Genomic DNA, 19,005 nt, shown 5'->3' on the forward strand with positions numbered 1-19,005 from the left:
ATTTTTTTAAAAAAATCCCATTCTCTGTCATGCACATGAGTTTTTCAGTAATTGGAACTGTATTTACAGTTTCAAGATATTTAGGCTTTGAAAACATATGATGACAAATTGCATTTTTAATGAGAATAAGTCAACATCCCAGAGTATCAGTTAATTCCAGGCAGCAGCCCACGACTGCCTGACACATGAACTGTGCTGTTCGCACACACGTAGCAATGATGAACGTGCAAGTTTGTCATTTCCCCTTCTGTAGGACCAAGATGTATGAAAAGGAAGAAAATGCTTTATGCGCCCTGTCACCAACCTGTAGATTTCCTTGCTCGGTGATACCATGGATAGTAAAACTTAAGAAGAAAAATGGTCAAGGATTATGTGGTTATAAAGACAACAGCTCTGATAGAACTAGATGTGTAAGACTGGCAGATGCACTGCTCTTTACTTGCCCCAGCAGCGTACTCACGCCTCTGTGGTCATTACTGGTGAGTATCAGGATCTGCAGCTTTTGGTCTGACTCAGTATGGCAGTTCTCTTATTACATCTTGCAGTGCGTCTAGGGGATGATGACTAATAAATTATCTAATAGCAAACTATGGAAAGAATCTTAAGCATCCCGTGCTAGGCGTTTGCAAAGATGAGATATCAGGCTGGAAAGGCAAAAATGAAAATTCTGCACGGTAACACATGAAGTGTCAGAACACAGTTGCTATCTGTGCTTTCTTGTCTACAGAGAAGACAGCTCAAAGTTGTGAGTAAGCTTAGAAGCCTCCGCTGAGCCTGCAGAGACTTCTGAGTTCTTTCTTTAGCTGGATTTGGGCAACTGAAAGCTAAAGCAAAAGGGAGAGAAGCATGGACTGATGATATTCATTCATTAGCACGATTGGTACTTTAATTACATCTGAACTCAAGGAGAAATTGTCATCCCTTTGTTTGGACAAACTATCAGCAGAATGTCATTCTCTTTTCTCCCTTGGTTCTAACAGGTGCAAGTTGCAGCACTGGTGGCTGTGCTTTGAGATCTTTGTCTCTTGAATTCATCATTTCTGCTCTCATTCTAACTAAAAATACCAAGGTTGGTGTAACTGAAAGTTACTATGGTGCCCATCCCATTTCTTATGCCACAAAGTTCTCTGTACAGAAATTACTGGGAGACAATGCTTTCTACAGTCTATTATTTTGCAAGGATGATCATTCTGTTTTTTTTTTTTTCTTTTTTTTTTTACCCCCCAGCCTATTTGTACTTTGAGTAATGGTTGTGGAAAGAAATTACCCAGAGAAAAGGACATGTGAGAAGAGAACACAATTTCCTATACGAGTTATTTACATACGAGTGCCTTAACAGGTTATAAAAATGTATATTAGCTAATACAGGGCAGAAAAGTGTCAGAATTCATTTCTAAAAATTAGCACTATAAATAAACACCAGTACTCTGTGTAACTATGACACTACTTAACAGAATGACTGAATAGCCAGAGCTTTCCAGCTGGAGATGCATATAATATCTGGAGATATTTTTTATAATTATGAAGACGGGGTGAGCTGTGTTTTCTGAAATGTTTCTGTATGGCCTGAGTTTGGCCAGCCAAAACAGGGGCAAGCAAAAATGGCCATTCTTGGAAAGTTTTAGCCCAAGTACCTCAACTCATCGTTGCTGATTTCTATAAGTAGATCCTATCCTACTGGTTTTAATGGAGCAAAAACACAAGGGAAAAGAAACCAAACCCCAACATACACTGAATCCCCTGAATTTTGTAGCTTCCAAACTCAAGTAGTTCTGGATTTGTGCTTTTCCAGTTATCATTTTTGAACAACTTCTGCAGTAACTGTATAACAGAATGCATGTTGTAAAATACATGTATATAAACGTATAATGTATAACTCTTGACAAGAAAAGTCAGTAATGCTTAAAAGTTAGGCCAAATTTAAATGAAATTGACCCTGCAACCTCATGCTGTGCTAGCATTAGAAGTCACAAGCGATGCCTGTGCTGGGGGGCCCAGTTCATCCCATTAGTCTCAGCTTGCTTCGTTAATCAAAGTTTGCTTCGTTAATCTGAGCTCACTTCCCACTGCACATAGGGGTGGGGCTGGCACAGAAGTGACATTGGTTTCCATGGTAACTTTGATGCTTCGGAATGGAAAAGACAAAACTGAGAAGAACAGCGGGATGATGCAGGGAGCTAACAGCTCTTCAGTGACACGTGCGGATGGCCCCGTGTTACTCTGAAGTGACAGAAAGCCCAAATGTGATAGACAAGTGTTCTCCTACAGTGATACTACGTTTGCGATGACTTTTGTGACTGCCAAAGTCATTTTCGTTTTGCTGTTTATTTTGTTCAGTTTTGGTCTTTTAAAAGGTTCCTTTCTACACTTGTGATTGGGTAAATGGCAGTGAGGCTGGTAAGGCCGTCAGGTAAAGGCATGTAAATTCAAGTATCCATACTTCTTTCCCCACTCATGCCTTCGTAAGGTTGAAAGATACTTGCTTACATTTCATGTAGTTACCTGCAATTGTAGAAATGATGCTGACCTCTCAGTTGTTGCATACAGCCTGTGCCTTTACCTCAGTGTTTAAGGCAGCCCACTTGTGTTCCTGGCTTGTCTGAGGAAGTGGCAGCTGCGTGGAAAACTTCATGAAACAGTTTCCTCACACTGTGTGAGGGCATTGGTAGGTTGTTGTTATTTGACTCCCAGTGATGGCCAAGGCTTTTATACTTGCAGGAATGACAACAGTCTCTTCACTTCCTAACAGCTGCCTTTGCTGAAAGCTCATGCTTGGTGCAAGAAGAAGCCAAAACTTTGTGACTCCAGAACTTAGGCTGCACCAATGACTTGTTCTGCCTGCAACTGGTCTGTGTTTACACTGGTTTAGTTTGTCGTAGAATCATAGAATATCCCAAGTTGGAAGGGATCCATAAGGATCAGCAAGTCCAGCTCCTGGCTACACACAGGACCACCCCAAAGTCTGACCATATGTCTAGCAATGTTGTCCAGATGCTTGTTGAACTCAGGCAGCTTGGGGCCGTGCCCACTGCCCTGGGGAGCCTGTGCCAGTGCCCAACCACCATCTGGTGAAGAGTATCTTCCTAACCCCAACCTGTCTCCTGGCATCTCCATGCCGTTCCCTCGGGCCCTGTCACTGTCACCAGAGAGCAGAGTTCGCTGCTGCCCTTCCACTGTCCCTTGTAAGGCAGCCATTATCAGAGTTAATGGGCAAAGTACTGAGCATGAGCATGGAAGTCTGTCTTTCTGCACCAGGTAGTGGTGACACGATGTTGTTGGGCAGTCAGCTTCTCCTCCAGGTGAAAGTTTTGCTGCAGACAGAGCCCACCTTCAGGTCAGTGCCCTCTGGCAGGAGCCAAGCTGCAGCCACCTGGCTGTCCTAGATGATCACAGACTGCATCTGCAACAAGGAAGGAGGACACCTGACAACACCTAACAATTAACCTGCTTCACCTGCTAATCTGCTGTGAAGATAAGAACCTTGAAGTTGATCTGCAATCAAAGAGAAAACCCTAGCTACTACTGCAGCAGCTCCTCTCAACCAAAATACATTAAAAAAGTAAAAATCCTCTCATGCCTCCCTTACACAGCTGTTCAGTATTTTTTCTGCACTGAGGTTGCTTTTCTGGCCTTCACTCTTCCTAGGAAATTGCTGGAGAGCAACCCAAGCTCAGGACTTGGCTGGCAGCAGCTGGCTACAGCTGCAGGAGGAAGGACGGAGACATTTCTTGCCACTGTTGCTGAGTGCACGTAGGAAGGAAAACAGCTCTCGGAGGATTTACAGCCCTTGCCACACACTGAGTCACAGCGCTGAGGATTCAATCACAGGAGCCCTTCAGGTCCTTGAAATGCTTCTTTCAATGAGCATCCACTCAATCACACCAAGGCTGAGCATAAACAGACCTTCCTATCCACACGCTCATCTCACCACCAGTTGGGTTTTCCTGACAGTGCCATAGCAGGCTGCAGTGCTACGCAACTGGCGTCTGCTACAACTTCAGAGCCAGGCAGCAGATTAACTTCCCTGAGAGGGGGACGCTTTAAGGGGTCAAACTCCAGAGCGCTTGTCTGAGGGCACAGCACAACTCGAGGAGTGCGGCTGCGTGAGGAACACAGGGTGGAGAGAGCTGAGATCGCCGGGGAGGGACCTCACTCCGCAGCAACCCCCATGGCGGCCAGCACGAGTGAGCAGCCCGGCGTGGCTGAGGGTAAACGACCCCCTGGGCGTGGGGCAGGCAGCGCCACTCGGGGTGAGCTCGGCCCTTCCGCTCCCGCCGCGGGCGATTCCCGCTGTTGGCAGCAGGGGGCAGCGCAGCTCCGCGTGGGCTCGGCCTTGCGCTCCGCAGCTCCCACCTGCGACCCCGCGGGGTCCCTGCGTCCCCCTGTGCATCCTGGGGTCCTGCAGCGCCTATGGGGATGGCTCTGGGTGACCGCAGCGCTTGGATGCTGAGGGATGTCTAAGTGCCTCATAAGCCTGGAGCGTTAGCGTGTGTGCGCAGTGCTTTCCCTTTTTGGACAGCCGGGTCGGGCTGTTCTCTGTGGGCTAAAGCAGTTATCGGCGTGATAGAAAAATAACGTACAGAGCTGATTCCCAGAATAAAGCCAGATGACCTTAAAGCTAATTATACAGGGTGAGAAATTGTGACTGCTTAAGGTATCTGTTAGAGTGTAAGCTATTTTTACCTTGTTTATATCTTTTAACAATTACAAAGTCTCCTATTTGCCCCTGGTCACTAGGAGTGGAAACAGAAGTGAAGAGATTGGTGGACTTTGAAATCCTCCGTCTCACTCTTTTCTAATATTTTAGGCCTGTGAGAGCACAGCTGAGCACATTTCTCAGGGCAGCATCCCACTTTCTTGGTGCTGTAGCAGTTTCAACTTTATAAGATGTTTTGTGTGAAGTGGGTTTAGTGCAGGCAGGGCGAGGAAGTTTGTGCCTGGGTCTGCAGTCAGTGAGTGCTGTGGTCATTTGCGCCACTGGTAGGAGTGGGCTGTGTGCCTCTGGGGATCTGGCTTCTGCAGAAGGTAGTGTGCAGCTGTGATGGAACTGTGGTCAGAAAGGGGAAAATATCCGAGCATCTACCACGGATAAGTGAACTTTGTACGCAGTGAAGAGCCAAGATGTGGAGAAGGGTGTAGGCTGCTTAGGTAAGCTGTTCAAATGATCTTCATAGGCTGCTGTTCTGTAACAGCAGTCTGGGTGGGAGAGGTTTTCGAGATGTTTCCATAGTAGTGGTGGCCACAGGTGTGGCACAAGGAGAAATTGAAGGATTGGTGCTTCTGTATGCTGCAAAAGGGTCCAGAAGAAATGCGTGAGTCTATATTCTCTGTGTGCAGAAGAATCGTAGAATCAAAGAATCACTGAGGTTAGAAAAGGCCACCAAGATCATCCAGTCCAACCATCAGCCCATCCCCACCATGCCCATTGACCATGTTCCTCAGTGCCAGATCCACACAGTTCTTGAACACCTCCAGGAATGGTGATCCCACCGCTTCCCTGGGTAGCCTATGTCAGTGCAGCACCACTATTTTTGAGAAAATTTTTTTCCTAGTATTCAATCTGAACCTCTCCTGGCACAACTGGAGGCCATTACTTCTCATTATTACTCCAATTGCTGTTATCTGGGAGAAGAGGCCAAGTTCCACTTCACTACAACGTTCTTTCAGGCAGTTGTAAGAAGTGAAAAGATCTCCCTTGGTCCTCCTCTTCTCCAGTCTGAGCAATCCCAGTTCCCTCAGGTGCTCCTCAAAGGGTTTGCTGGATAGATACATACACTGCTGGTCACTGCTGGATATTTCCTTGTCTTGCTTTGGCTGGAGGGAGACCACAGACCCTGACTAATCAGTGCAGCATTTGGGCCTGTGTGTGGCTGCCTTCCTGCAGTGACTAGCTTAAGAATTGTCCTTAGCACCTGGAGAAGAGGAGACTTACAGCACCCAACACTAGATGCTAGCCTTGGCTGGTGATCCTTGCTGTGCCTGCTCCCTCTCTGCTCTTCTGTGGGGTTAAATGGAGTGAAATGCTCTGAAGGAATGCTTCTTGTGACTAGGGTGTTGCTGGAAGTTCTGGTGGATGGTTCAGGTGCTCAGCAGAGTGGTATGTATTCATCCTCTCCTGTACAGTCACCTCATGGTTGGTCACAGGTTTGCTGCCTCTCCCAGGCATTGCTGTTTTACAGTGTGCTTGAAGACCTTTTCCTGCCTTTTTCTGATTCTTCCCTATGTTGTACAGAACATTCTAATCTTTCATATGTTTATTAATGGTGATGGCCATTGCTACTTAAAACAGAAAGAAGAAACAGCTACATTTCATATAAAATAACGCAAAAGCAATATATATATATTACTAATGCTGTTTAAAGCAGGATATGTGCATATTTCTTTATAAGCCATCGTGGATATTTATTTTTAAAACCGTTTTTCTTCATCCTAGCTACTTTATGATGGTTTTTATTTATTTGTCTATCACAGCATTGATGCTAAGCTCACCTCAACATCACTTCTACTTTTCAACTTTTATTTCTAGAAGATCTAGTAGAGTGCTGCAGTGTTTACTTGGAGAAAAGCAGTATATTTCCGACTAATAGGCTGAAATAAGGCAATAAAGAACCAGTGTCACAAGCGTTCATAACAGCAAGGTTCGTCACCTGGGAAAGAGGTATTGCTGCTTCACTCAGTGCTCCTGAGTTATTAGGATTGACTCCAGGCTCGGTGCTGTGGTTTGGATCAACACGAAATTTCTGACATTAATTAGAAGCTGATGCCTCTGGAAGGCCTGAGAGAAGCTGCTGTGAATAGTTACTGGATAACCAGCCCCAAAGGAAGGTTTCACTTGCCTCTGTTGGAAAAGATGGACATATATTTCTAAAATTTTTAAGCGTATCTTCTACTTAAAAATGCAGTAATGGGGAATGTTTCACATTCTGTGTAAATGAGTTTGGTTTAACTCTTAACGGTGAGCTATTGGAACACAGGGACTATGAATTTGGAGTTCAGTGATTTTTTTTTTTTAAGCAGAACAGCATCTTCTCAGTTTATGGTATTTTCACTGACACAGTCCATTTTCTTTTAAAATGTAATAAAGAATGGGATAATATTTGACTTCTCTGTAGCTTTTGTTAATGTGCATTTCTAGTGCACGCCCTCTTGTTTTCTCTCACTTTGGCATTTTGTTGCCATGTGATGGGGGAACAAACTTGAAATGGTTTCAAGAGACCATTTCTTAATGTTAAGACTCTCCAGGGCTGTCAGAAATAACTAACAATTAATGCCAGTACGTTTTAATGCTTCTTTGGAGTTGTGAGTCACACTGATGCTTGTAGCATGAATTTGCAATACAGGGAAAATAGGCAGCGTGTGCTTGGTGCTATAAAGCTCCAGGTTTGAAGAATCATAAGGGAGCTCTGAAGTGGGTGAAACTCAGGAGGAGGTAGTAAATAAAACAAGACTGAATGCTAATGGGTGTTTGGTATGAGTGAATTAAACTGAGTAATCTGAGGAGGTGTTGGAACAGAGGAAAACAAAAACAAAGTCAGATGTATGCTTAAGACCATATGTGAAGGTTGATGGTTATTTAGTTTGAAATGTATTATGAAAGCAAGCAAGGATGAATCTGTGGTTACAACTCAAAATAAAGCACCTAGAATGTGGCTGAGGCAGGGCAGAGTAGCAAACGTCCAACTTCTTTGAGTGTCATAAGAACTGTAAATAAACTTGAAGTTAGGATACTACCCTGCTTCAGCGAGAAGTAGTAAAAAAGTGAAAATGACTACATTCACTTTATTTATTGATTGCTTGGCTGATGAAGAGTGGCTGGATTTTGCTCTCAGGTCATGAATGCATGATGGGAAGATCTGGTTGTCCTAAAATTAGGAGAGAGAGGTAACTATTTGGTACAAAGTGTGTTAGTTTCACACACTGGAAACGAGAGTGATAATGCAAATATTTAGGAAACTGCTTTAACTTCCAGACCATGATTTTGGAAATATACACTCACATGCTACAATGACAATGGAAAGAATGCAAATCAGTGAGGCTGGTGGAATGGATGGAGCTGCACCAGTGCAGGATTTGTTCTGCAGATTTCTGAGTTTGGTACTCATTAGAACAATAGGGAAACTTACTTCCATAACATAATGAGCTGGTGGTTTTGAGAGTTCACTTCTCAAACAGTGTGCTAATTGGAGCTGAAATAGTGGTGCTTGTGGTGCCCATTGTGATTTGGAATTACAGATGATTAGGGTCCCTAGTACAGGAAAGATGTGGAACTCCCAGAGCAGGAACAGAGTAGGGCCACTAAGACGATCAGAGGGCTGGAGCAGCTCTCCTATGAAGAAAGGTTGAGGGAACTGGGCTTGTTTAGCTTGGAGAAGGTTCCAAGGAGACCTCATTGTGGCCTTCCAATACTTGAAGGGAGCGTATGAGGAGGAGGGGGAACGGCTGTTTGCATGGGTGGATAGTAGTGATAGGACAAGGGGAAATGGTTTTAAACTGAGACAGGGGAGATTTAGGTTAGATTTTAGGAGGAAGTTTTTCACACAGAGGGTGGTGAGGCACTGGAACAGGTTGCCCAAGGAGGCTGTGGATGCCCCATCCCTGGAGGCATTCAAGGCCAGGCTGGATGTGGCTCTGGGCAGCCTGGTCTGCTGGTTGGTGACCCTGCACATAGCAGGAGGGTTGAAAATACATGATCACTGCGGTCCTTTTCAACCCAGGCCATTCTATGATTCTATGAAATTAAACTTCCTGTGTATGTTTCAACTGTGCTTCTGTGAGGGCTGAGTGAACAAACACATTGCATTTTGGAGCACAGAGTCAAGAGATTGTGCTTAAATGTAAGTTCACTGGACATCTCTGGCTTGCAGTGGAGCTTCCCTCATAGTAAGGTTTTTAGGGCACTAAGATTGGGTTGCAAAGGTGCAGTAAAATGTATCAGATATATCCTGGTCTCATTTTGCAACTAACTAGAAACATTTAGCTGTTTCAAAATGAAAAACAAGATATATAATTAGAAAAAGGAGTGCAGCATGTAAACAGATGCCCAAAACTTATTTTATGAACAAAGCTATGTTCAGATAGTTTTTCTGCACGTTCCGTTGCCAAGATGCTATGTTTTTATATTGACACTACTTAACAACATCGTTGAAGATGAGCTGGAAAGAATCTGGCCTTTTTATAGCCTTCTGAAGGACAGTCAGCACTTGAGCAGTTTAGAATTTAGATTGAAAATTTTAACTGGATGTTCCTAAGAACATCATCAGGGACACAAAATTGATTAAGACCTCCCCGCCTCTTTGTTTAGGTCTGTGAGTCGACTTGATTAGCCGAACTGCTCAATTCTTCACTTTTCAGATTCATTCGGACTGTCTCCAGAGTGAGGAGAATGATATTGCGCTGGATTTCATTTGGTTCACGTCAGTGATTTCGCAAGTATGAGAGCAGGAAATATGCTCTGCTTTCGAATTAGAGCTTAGGTTTTGGTGGGGTTGTGCACTGCAGGACCGATAGCAATGAATGAAAACCTAACGCGTGATTGCGTGCACTCTGAAACCTGCCAAGATGTTGTCTCATTCCCGCTGCTGCAAGTCTCCTGCCTCAGGACTCAAGCCATCACAGGGCTGACTCTATCATATGAGACATCAAGAGTATAAAACTGGTGGGTAATTAGACGTTTTACTGATGAATATTGACTCAATTATATAACTTAGCGGTAATGTCTGCAAATGGGAGTGAAGTGCAGAGGGAAAGAGGCATTGTAGGCCTGTATCCATGAAACACGAATTAATTCTAACAGCGAAGAGAACACGGGAGACTTCTGTAGTATTTTTCTGAGTGTTGTGTGTGCTTCATATTAATTGCTTGATGCTGTTCTGCCAAACTGCATGAAATTAAATAAAAGGAAACTGCTAGAATGGAACAAACAGGAAATGAAATAAGAAGTGGGGTAAGATGCCTCTAGAGAGAATAGCAAGGGATTTGCAGTAATATTGGAGAAGATATTGGACGTGAGAGTCCCACCTGTGTGCTCCAGAAGCATTATTTTTCTCACACTTCTATGAAGCTGCATCTTGGAAAAGAGCGAAGATGGGAAAGGCAGTGTGCATGAGTAGCAGAGGCTGGAATCAGAAGCTTTCAGAGTGGGATATGGTGTTATGTTGCGCCTCTTTCTCCCCTCTTTCCTTGCCCCTCAGTGCAATGGCTTTGGGTTGAATGTAACATAACCGCAATAAATGGAATCCCATAAGTTGGGAATACCTGTTGTGGTGTAAACTGGCAGCAGCTCAGCACCATGTGGCTGTGTGCTTGCTCCAGGTGAGATAAGGGAGAAAACTGGAAGCAAAATAAAACTGTGGGTTGAGATAAAAGCTATTTGTGAAGACAGAGGAGGAACATGGAAAGAAATATGCAATACTAACAATGTACATACGGCTGTAACACCATTACTCATCAGCTGACACTCAGCAACAACACAACTGCCCACCAACAGATGCTCTGCTAACAGCACAAGGTCTCACCACTGCTAACTGACACCCAGCAGCCCCCAAGCAGTGCCTGCCCCTATCAAACTTCCTACAGCCTTACAGTATTCTTTTGGTGTCAAGCAGTGTGGAACAACCCCAGGCCTGATTCCTGACTCCCCCTACCCGTACCATCAAGGTGGTGACTCTGCCCTGCTGAGTGCACAGCCCTGACCCTGGCCCCACTCCCACCACTCAGCAACAACCAAACATCAGTGTGATACTAATGCTCCTTTAGCTGAAGCCAGAACAAAATATGAGTCACAAAGCTGCTTTTCCTATAGCGTCATTTACTCTTCAGCTCTCAGCCCAAAATGATATCCATCATCCCCCTATTCCCTGCCAGTCTATGTCCTGGTACTTCAGTACCTCTCCTTTTCCTCTGGTTCCCCAGAATTACTCACAGTCCCCACGCATCCCTGTGATCACTCAGCAGCACGTTTAGCCCTTCCTACTTTGTGCTTGGAGCCTGGTGCCATAGCTGGTTGGAATTCTGCCCTGGGTTCCCTCCTCTGTGAGGTGCAGATGTGCCTGTCATCACTGGGGCTTTGTAAACTGTTTGTTTCAGTGCTAACTCACCTCCAGCATTAGCATGGGCTATTATACCCTCACTTTTACCATCACGCAGCCTAACCAGATAAAAAAGGAAAAATCCACCCCTCATAAATTGATTTTTAGCATAAACAGGAATCATCTTGCATTGGCTCATTCAAGGCATTGGCCTTGCTGTGTCACAGTTTGGTTAGGGTAGTATGTTCAGCATGTGACCGTAGCCTGAAGCAGAACCAGTCTGCTTGGTATCAGCATGCACTTAGTTGGCTTTCTGAATGCAATTGGACTTTTAAGTCTTAAGTTTATGTCTTAGTCAGTGTCATTTTGTTCTGTTTTGTTTTAAATACAAAACAGCATTTCTGCTGACTGATGCTCCCACTTACGTATTTCTTTCTAAATTTATAAAGAATGCTCTATCCATGAAGCTTTCTGAATTCAGAATCGTCTCTGATATTTCTACTGCAGTAAATAGATTTTGCTCTATTCTTTTGGGGTATTTAACATGGGACTCAAGGCATCTAAAGCATGTGGCTTATTGAATTGTAAGCTGAGAATGCTCTTTTTCAGTTTGTCCTGCAAGTTCCCATTAAAATGGAGTGAAATCTTGAACATTGGATACAAATTTCTTATGTGAGCTGCCTTTGTTTGTTTTTTTTTGTTTGTTGTATCATCAAAATATTTAGAATTCTTTTTAAGAAAAAAAATGTGGAAAAAATGTATTCTTTTGTCTCTTGCATAGATCCCTTCAGCTCTACAGCACTATGGGCTTTGTAGAGTAGAATTTGGCAAGAGTCTGCATTTTTAAAGGATTTTTTTTATGCTTCTATTTAATTCTTGCCAAGTTTGGAAGTCTTTGATAAGTATGTACCAGTAATGAAATTCTGAAAGCTTACCTGTCATCTCTGTGCAATTAGACAGTTGATGTCCCAGCATTGCTGAGCAAGCAAGTTGCATTGCAGGGCTGTGAGAAGCTCAGACAGTACTTTCCTGAGCAGTTTCCTCTGGTTGCAGGCGGAGGTTAGTGGCATCCTGAAACAGAAATGGAGGCTTCTCCTTCAGGTATCCTTTTAGTTCTGCAACATTCATCCCTCTCTGGTTTCTACAAGCAGCTATACAAGCATGACAGAGGGATCCCCAGGAGAGCCTACATTCTGCCTGTGGAGCAGGGGCTGAGTGCCATGCTTTGCACTTTGATTTCTACTTGTCTGCGTAACACAAATGCTGCTGCTGCATTTGCACTTGGAGTTCTTTCACACAGAGATAAGTGTCTGTTGGCATTGAAGTGGAGAGAGAGTGTTTATAGTTTCTGTCTGGTAAAATGTTCACATGTACCTTGTCTGAGCTCTGATTATATGTATTTTTTTACTCTGTTCTTGCAGTTTGGGGAAAACATGTTATTATTAGTAGATGTGCACCTGAGACACTATTTAATTGGGATCAAAGTTATCCAAAACAGGAACATTTAAGGTACAGATTAGTCTTGAGGGATTTTTTTTATTCCTTCAAAGGGTTTTGATTAAGAATTTATTTTATGGATTTTGTAGTGTGGGTTTTGCTAGTTCCATACAGAATATGGCAATGAATACAAATTGCATGATCTAAAAGCTCAGCCAGTTGAAAATCCAGTGGAGATGCCACGTGAGACAGTGTTCTTATTGATCACAAGTGTGGATCCTGCTGACCCCAAATCTTTATTCACTGCTACATCATTTCTAAGTATCTCCATTAAAAGCCTCAAGACTTTGTCAAATTTTTCTTAGGTGGTGCTCAAGGCCAGGTTGGATGGGACCCTGGGCAGCCTGATCTGATGGGTGGCAGTCCTGCCCATGGCAGGGGGATTGGAACTAGAGGATATGTAAGGTCCAGTCCCTTCCAACCCAAACCATTCTATTATTCTATGGATTACAAATGTTCTCATGTTTAAATGACAGATTTTTTGTTTTTCACTTTGACTTAGACAAATTTTGGTGGTTTTGCATGAAAAAGCAAAGTTTTTATCTCCTGAGCATGTTTTATAGTGGAGTTGTTGTAGGTGTGCTTCTGCAGCATAGCTGAAATACCTCGGAGCTCACTAGCTCTCAGGCTGCTAACATCACTGCCACCACAGTGTAAAGATCAGTGCAAGGTAATCAGTGTGGTGCTCAGGTAGTTTCTTGGGTGAAATTAGCTGCTTGTGCTCTGTGTTGTGCTTGCTTAGCTTCCAGGATTTTAAGGGGTTGAAGAATCCTTATTTTAGGTTTTTCCTTTCAGACAGCCCCCATGGTCATGTGAGTGTCCTAGTGTTCCTCTGCACTTCTCTGAGTTTATTTCCCCCTCAAGTGGGCTGACACTCATCATTCACTGTTTATAGCTAAGCCAGTCTATGTGCCCAGTGATGTTGCTGGAGTCATCCTGTTGCTGTCTGTGATGTACAGTGCCTGGTTCTCACCAGCTTGCCTCCATCAAATGGTTTGAGGACAGGGAGGTCAGACAGGGATCCCACCCAGACGAAGAAAAGAGCTGGCTGATCCTTTGCTAGGGGCTGTGGTCATGGCCAGGCAGAGGAACTGCTGTGTGAGTGCAGTCAGTAACTGAGGCAAGAGAAGGCTGCAGTGTCCTTGAAAGGGACTTTGTGGAGTTTGTTGCAACCCAGAAAGTCACTGAAGAATCAAGTTTGGAAGAAGAGATTTGCTCTTGGAGGGTTTCAGTGGGCAAGGGAGGCCTAGAATATAGACCTCTTCTATTTATATTTTCTTCCTTACTCTGAGATTTCTAGGTTTTTTTGTTTGTTTGTTTGTTTTCTGATAGGACCTATCCTTGAGCTTGAAGATTTCAGTCTTCCAAAGAAAACTTGTTCTTCAGAAGGCTCATTTTAATGCTAGCCACCTCAAAGTTTAGGCCAGCCTCAGAGCCCTTCTGCAAAGCAGTTCTGAAAGAACCATCAGCTGCATTTGCCTCTTTTCATGACTACATTTTCCTGGTCTTGTAGCCATGCCAAGCTGATAGTGTGGCAATACCCCACACTGCAGCACTTCTTACAGGCATGAAAACCTTATCTTGTGTATGTTGTCATCCACTATGATGCTCAACTTCATGTTTCTGAAGACCACTCTGAAGGAACATGTTAAATCAGTAGCTTTCTGTGTGATAATTTCCACTTACTCTTGCTTTCCCTATAGCTGATTTATACTTTTTATATTTTTGCTGACTTTTCTCACTTTTTCCAGAGTAGTGTATGTAGTGCTTCAGCAAATGATTGATTAAAGTCTAGATTGATTATATTTAAAGCATTTTGCAAGGGAATAAAATAGAAGAAAGATTTTGAACTAGAGTGACATGATCTGTCTTCTGTAAATCATTTGATTTCCTTTTGTTTTTTCTATTTTTTCCTCAAGAATTTTCTGAAAGTTCTAATGTGTTATCTCTGGATGACTGATATGTCTGCACTACCAAAATGTCTTTCTTCTCTCTGTCTTTCTTCTCAAGTGTAGGCACCAGTTTGGTTTGCTTTAGTCATATACTCCTCTTCATTTGATGGATTTATTTAATATCCACACCATCATACTTTCAATTTCATGTTCTTTTGGTGTTCTGTGATTAAGATTATTCTGCCACCCAGACTTGACAGCAATAAGCTTTTTGGATTTTCCTTCTATCTCAGTAATTTCTGTCTCTGAGAACTCATTCTTATTAGCTATCATATGTCAGGTCCACTGTTTGGTATCAGTTTGCATTTTGAAAATGAGAGGAAATACTGAATTGTTTTGGGAACTATGACTACATTTCATGTGAATCCTAACCTACAGTGGTTAAAAACTTATTTTACTGTGTCCCATTCTCTTGAAATACAGGAACAGCTGTGGCTGGAATTTGCTCTTACAAGACTTTTTTCCTTTGGATTGAGTAGTTTAGCACTGCTTCTTTCAATAAATTCAACTTCAGATATTTCAAGGAGGATCTTCACTTTTAAAATGAATGTAAGATTAAAGGAAATGATTGTGGATAGCAGACTCATAATGTGGATTTTCTTGTAAATAACAAGCCAATTAGAGCATGTGCATACACCTCTGTAAAAAGTACGTGGCTACGTACTTATCTTAGCACTGGTTCTATTGTGACCTAAGGAGGTGGAGACCCAACATTCTCCAGAGCAGCTCCTCATGGAGTAGATCACAAAATAAAACCAGAATTTTAAAGTGTTTCTGTGGAAGAAAGTGAATGCACTGACCTACCTTTCTGGTGTTTTTTCTTAGAAGACCAGCAATTAGAGGCTTTGAAGACTTTTAATATCAAGCTGCTCCTGTGGAAATATTATGCAAAGACTAATCTGGTCTTGGAATGGGCATGGAAGAAGCATGCCTTTTTAGAAATATTAGATGGCTTTAATTGTTTCATGCCAAGCAGTTAGCTATACAGTGAGAGTTGAATTAATCTAAACTACACCTCTCTAATTCTTTGTGTACAACTTATGGACCTATTGTTACTTTTTGCAAGCAAATCAAAACCACAAATCAGCAGAGAGATGTTTTTCATTTCCATGTTTCTGTACACATGCAGAAATTAAGAAAGGATACCTTGCTTAAAAGGATACAAAAACAATTGCAAGTGAGATGCTGCAGTTTCTAGTTTTACTGAAGCATCCGTGTCTGCTGCTGTGTGTATGATGTGTTCGCTGTGAACCATCTACACAGTAAAAAATAGCATGCTGGAAGCTGCGTTGTTTTGTGCCTTGAGGAAGAGAGTGAGGGCTTTAATGTGCTAGCCTGAACATAAGTAATCTCTCCTGCTTGGTTTGGTATTTACAGCATTGTGCAGGGTCTGCCAGCTGGTCCTTCTTCTCCTCCAGAAAGGGCAGGGGAGGATGATAATTGGAGGTGAGCAGCTGCTGCTGACTGTGGGAGAAGGTTGGGAAAATAGTGATAGGACAGGAGTGAATGGTTTTAAACTAAGAGAGGAGAGATTTCAGTTGGATGTTAGGAGAAAATTTTTCACTCAGAGGCTAGTGAGGCACTGACACAGACTGCCCAAAGAGGTTGTTGATGCTGCATTCCTGGAGGCATTCAAAGCCAGGTTGGATGGAGATCTGAGCAGCCTGGTCTGGTGGGTGGCAGCCCTGCCCACAGCAAGGTGGTTGGAAATCAATGATCTTTAAGGCCCCTTCTAACCCAAGCCATTCTATGATTTTATGATTCTACAATTCTGTGATTCTATATAAGGAAGGTGACTGCATCTTGTATCCTGGCATACAACAACGATGTCAATGACACAATTATCAGCATATGATTTGCCCAAACTACAAAACAGGATGGCAGGGCTGGCCCTGTGAGCTGTGCACTTCTGGCAGGGTTTGGTAGCTCCACTGCTCTGTGAGTCAGACTAAACTGTACTGTTCACAGAATCACAGAATCATAGGGATTGGAATAGACCTCAGAAGATAACCTAATCCATTCCCTCTACTAAAGCAGGTTCCCTAAAGTAGATTGCAGAGCAAAGCGTCCAGGCAGGTCTTGAATATCTCCAGAGAAGGAGACTCCACAACCTATGTGGGCAGCCTGCTGCAGTGCTCTGTCAGCCCCAAAGTAGAGAATTTCTTTCTTGTGTTCAGATGGAACTTCCTGTGTTCCAGTTTGTGCCTATTGCCCCTTGTCCTGCTGTTGGGCACCACCAAAAGAGCTTGGCCCCATCCTCTTGACACTGGCCATTTAGATAATTATAATTGTTGTAAGATCTCCTTTCAGTCTTCTCCAGGCTAATCAATTACTGAGTCATCTCAGTACTACTGCTGATTTCCTGGCCTTGTGAACCCTTGTAGTGCCTGATAATTTGGGTCTATGAAGAGCTGCTTTAGTTTCCAGGAAATTTCTCGAGTTGAAGCACCAGAAAGGTGTCCAGATTTCATGCCCTACTAATGTTGGGTTAGCCAGCCTTTCCAGGACTGCAGTGCTGAAGAATTCAGTGCAGATTCACCTTCATCTTTGCAAGCATTAGTACATGTTTGATATGACCAAATTAGAGCAGGAGACACATCCCTGAGCTGACTCTATATGTATTGTGGCTTTGCTGAGAAAGCTACACCTTATCTCATAATACCTTGTGAAGTGTCAGATGTTTTAATCTCAATTGTATTGCAGAAAATAGAGCACATGCAGTAACACAGTGATGAGCTGAATTAGCTGGAGCTCCATCTGCAGTATGCAGCTATTTAATCTTTCCAAGATCTAGTCTGTGTGTGTGATTTTTTTTTAGGTGACATTCAATGTATTTATGGAGGAAATCTTTTGACAGGTAGAGGTGAGCCTATAGCAAGACCTTTAAGATACTTCCTTTAACTGTCTGTTTTCTCAGGATTGAGAAAAGGAATATTTTGATTCTGTGTTTCTGTATCATGATTATATTATGCAAGTGCTGCTGCTTACATATGAGGAGCCAGCAGAACTTAATGGAATTTCTTCTTCCTTTTTTTTTTTTTTCTTTCTTTTTTCTTTTCCCACTGTAGTTGCAATCTACTTTTTTCTTAGATTCAGGATTGTCTGAGAACTTGTTCCCTGCTGTTGCAGGTACACCATACCCATTGACGTTCCTGTTTCACATTAGATTTGTGTCTTCTATTGTTCTAGTTCACATCTGAAGATTGTTGTGGGATGGCGGGAAGTTCTGTATCTATGGTAAATGTGACCATGAAGAATAGATGATTTGTGGATGAAAAAAGAATTCAAACACAGTCTCAGCATGTAATAGACACTTGAAGCATACACCTCTAAACACGAGTTGAAAACCTTGCTGAATTTTTACATTGGTTTTCTTCTGTTCTACCAATACAATCTCAGCTTGACATGAACTGAATTTTAGACACTATGCTTAGCAATTAGCTGTTCCCCTGGTTGATTCCATCAAACATGATGGAGAGGACATGATGAGAGAACATGATTGCCACTGAGTCATAGCACACATCTTCATGTATGCAATGACAGAAGTGGATGTCTGGGAAGAAATCTCCCTGTATGAGCTCTCAGCTGAAAATGTTTCCTTTACAGGTGGCTGCAACTATCGCTTGCTGTGAGGAGAGAGCTACATAGCAGCTACGATTCTATTGGATTTAGAGACTTGAAATATGGTGGACAGCTACTAGATTTTGAAGCCTGTTTGTTGGAGGAAATAGTGGAGCAGTTTTGTAAGCACTACTAAGGCTCAGTTTTTGGAGTGGCTCTGGATTTGATACAACCCTTATCAGAAATCCCGCAGTGAAGAGCAGTGTTCATTAGAACTGCGAAGTTGATTATCTAAAAGATATTTAACAGGCTGGAAAGGATGGCCAGCAATGCATGTTCTCTTTCCCTAAAGAAGTATCAACAGCAGGATTCAGAACTTAGTGTTGTGCAACTTAACATTTTTAGGCTAAGTTAAGAAAGTAGCAAATCGTATTACAGCAGTACTTTGATTTCAGAAGAACTCTAAACCAACTGAAATAGTATGGTAGGAAATTACATTTTCCTTTGTGTGAAAATATCACTTTGATAAATAAATGGTATAATTTATGAATGAGAAGCTGCTGAGTTGTGTTTGTATTAGTTTGAGAATTTCATTTCTCTTCTAGTTTTGTTTACTGGAGGCCATCACAATTTATACAAGCAGTTACATGTGTATGATAATGATTAATAGGACCACTGTTATTGGTATATCTATATGGAATCTCCTAGAGCAATTCATTGGAATGTGTGAGGTTTATTATTAAAAATGTAGAATGAGATTTTTGTCTAAATAGATAACAAACAACCCCAAGGAAACAAAATATTTTACGTATATTAGTATCTTACGGATGCTTAAATGAGAACCTGCAAACAATTTTTTTTTTTCCTTTTTTAATCTGATTTGCTCTTAGTTAATTCTCTGCTCTGTAATGTTTAGATTGCCAGAGACCACAGGGAATATCTTTTTCCATTGTAATTAAAATTGAACT

Source organism: Phasianus colchicus, chromosome 1 (assembly GCF_987193195.1).
Source record: "Phasianus colchicus chromosome 1, bPhaCol1.hap1.1, whole genome shotgun sequence".
Taxonomy (NCBI): Eukaryota; Metazoa; Chordata; class Aves; order Galliformes; family Phasianidae; genus Phasianus; species Phasianus colchicus.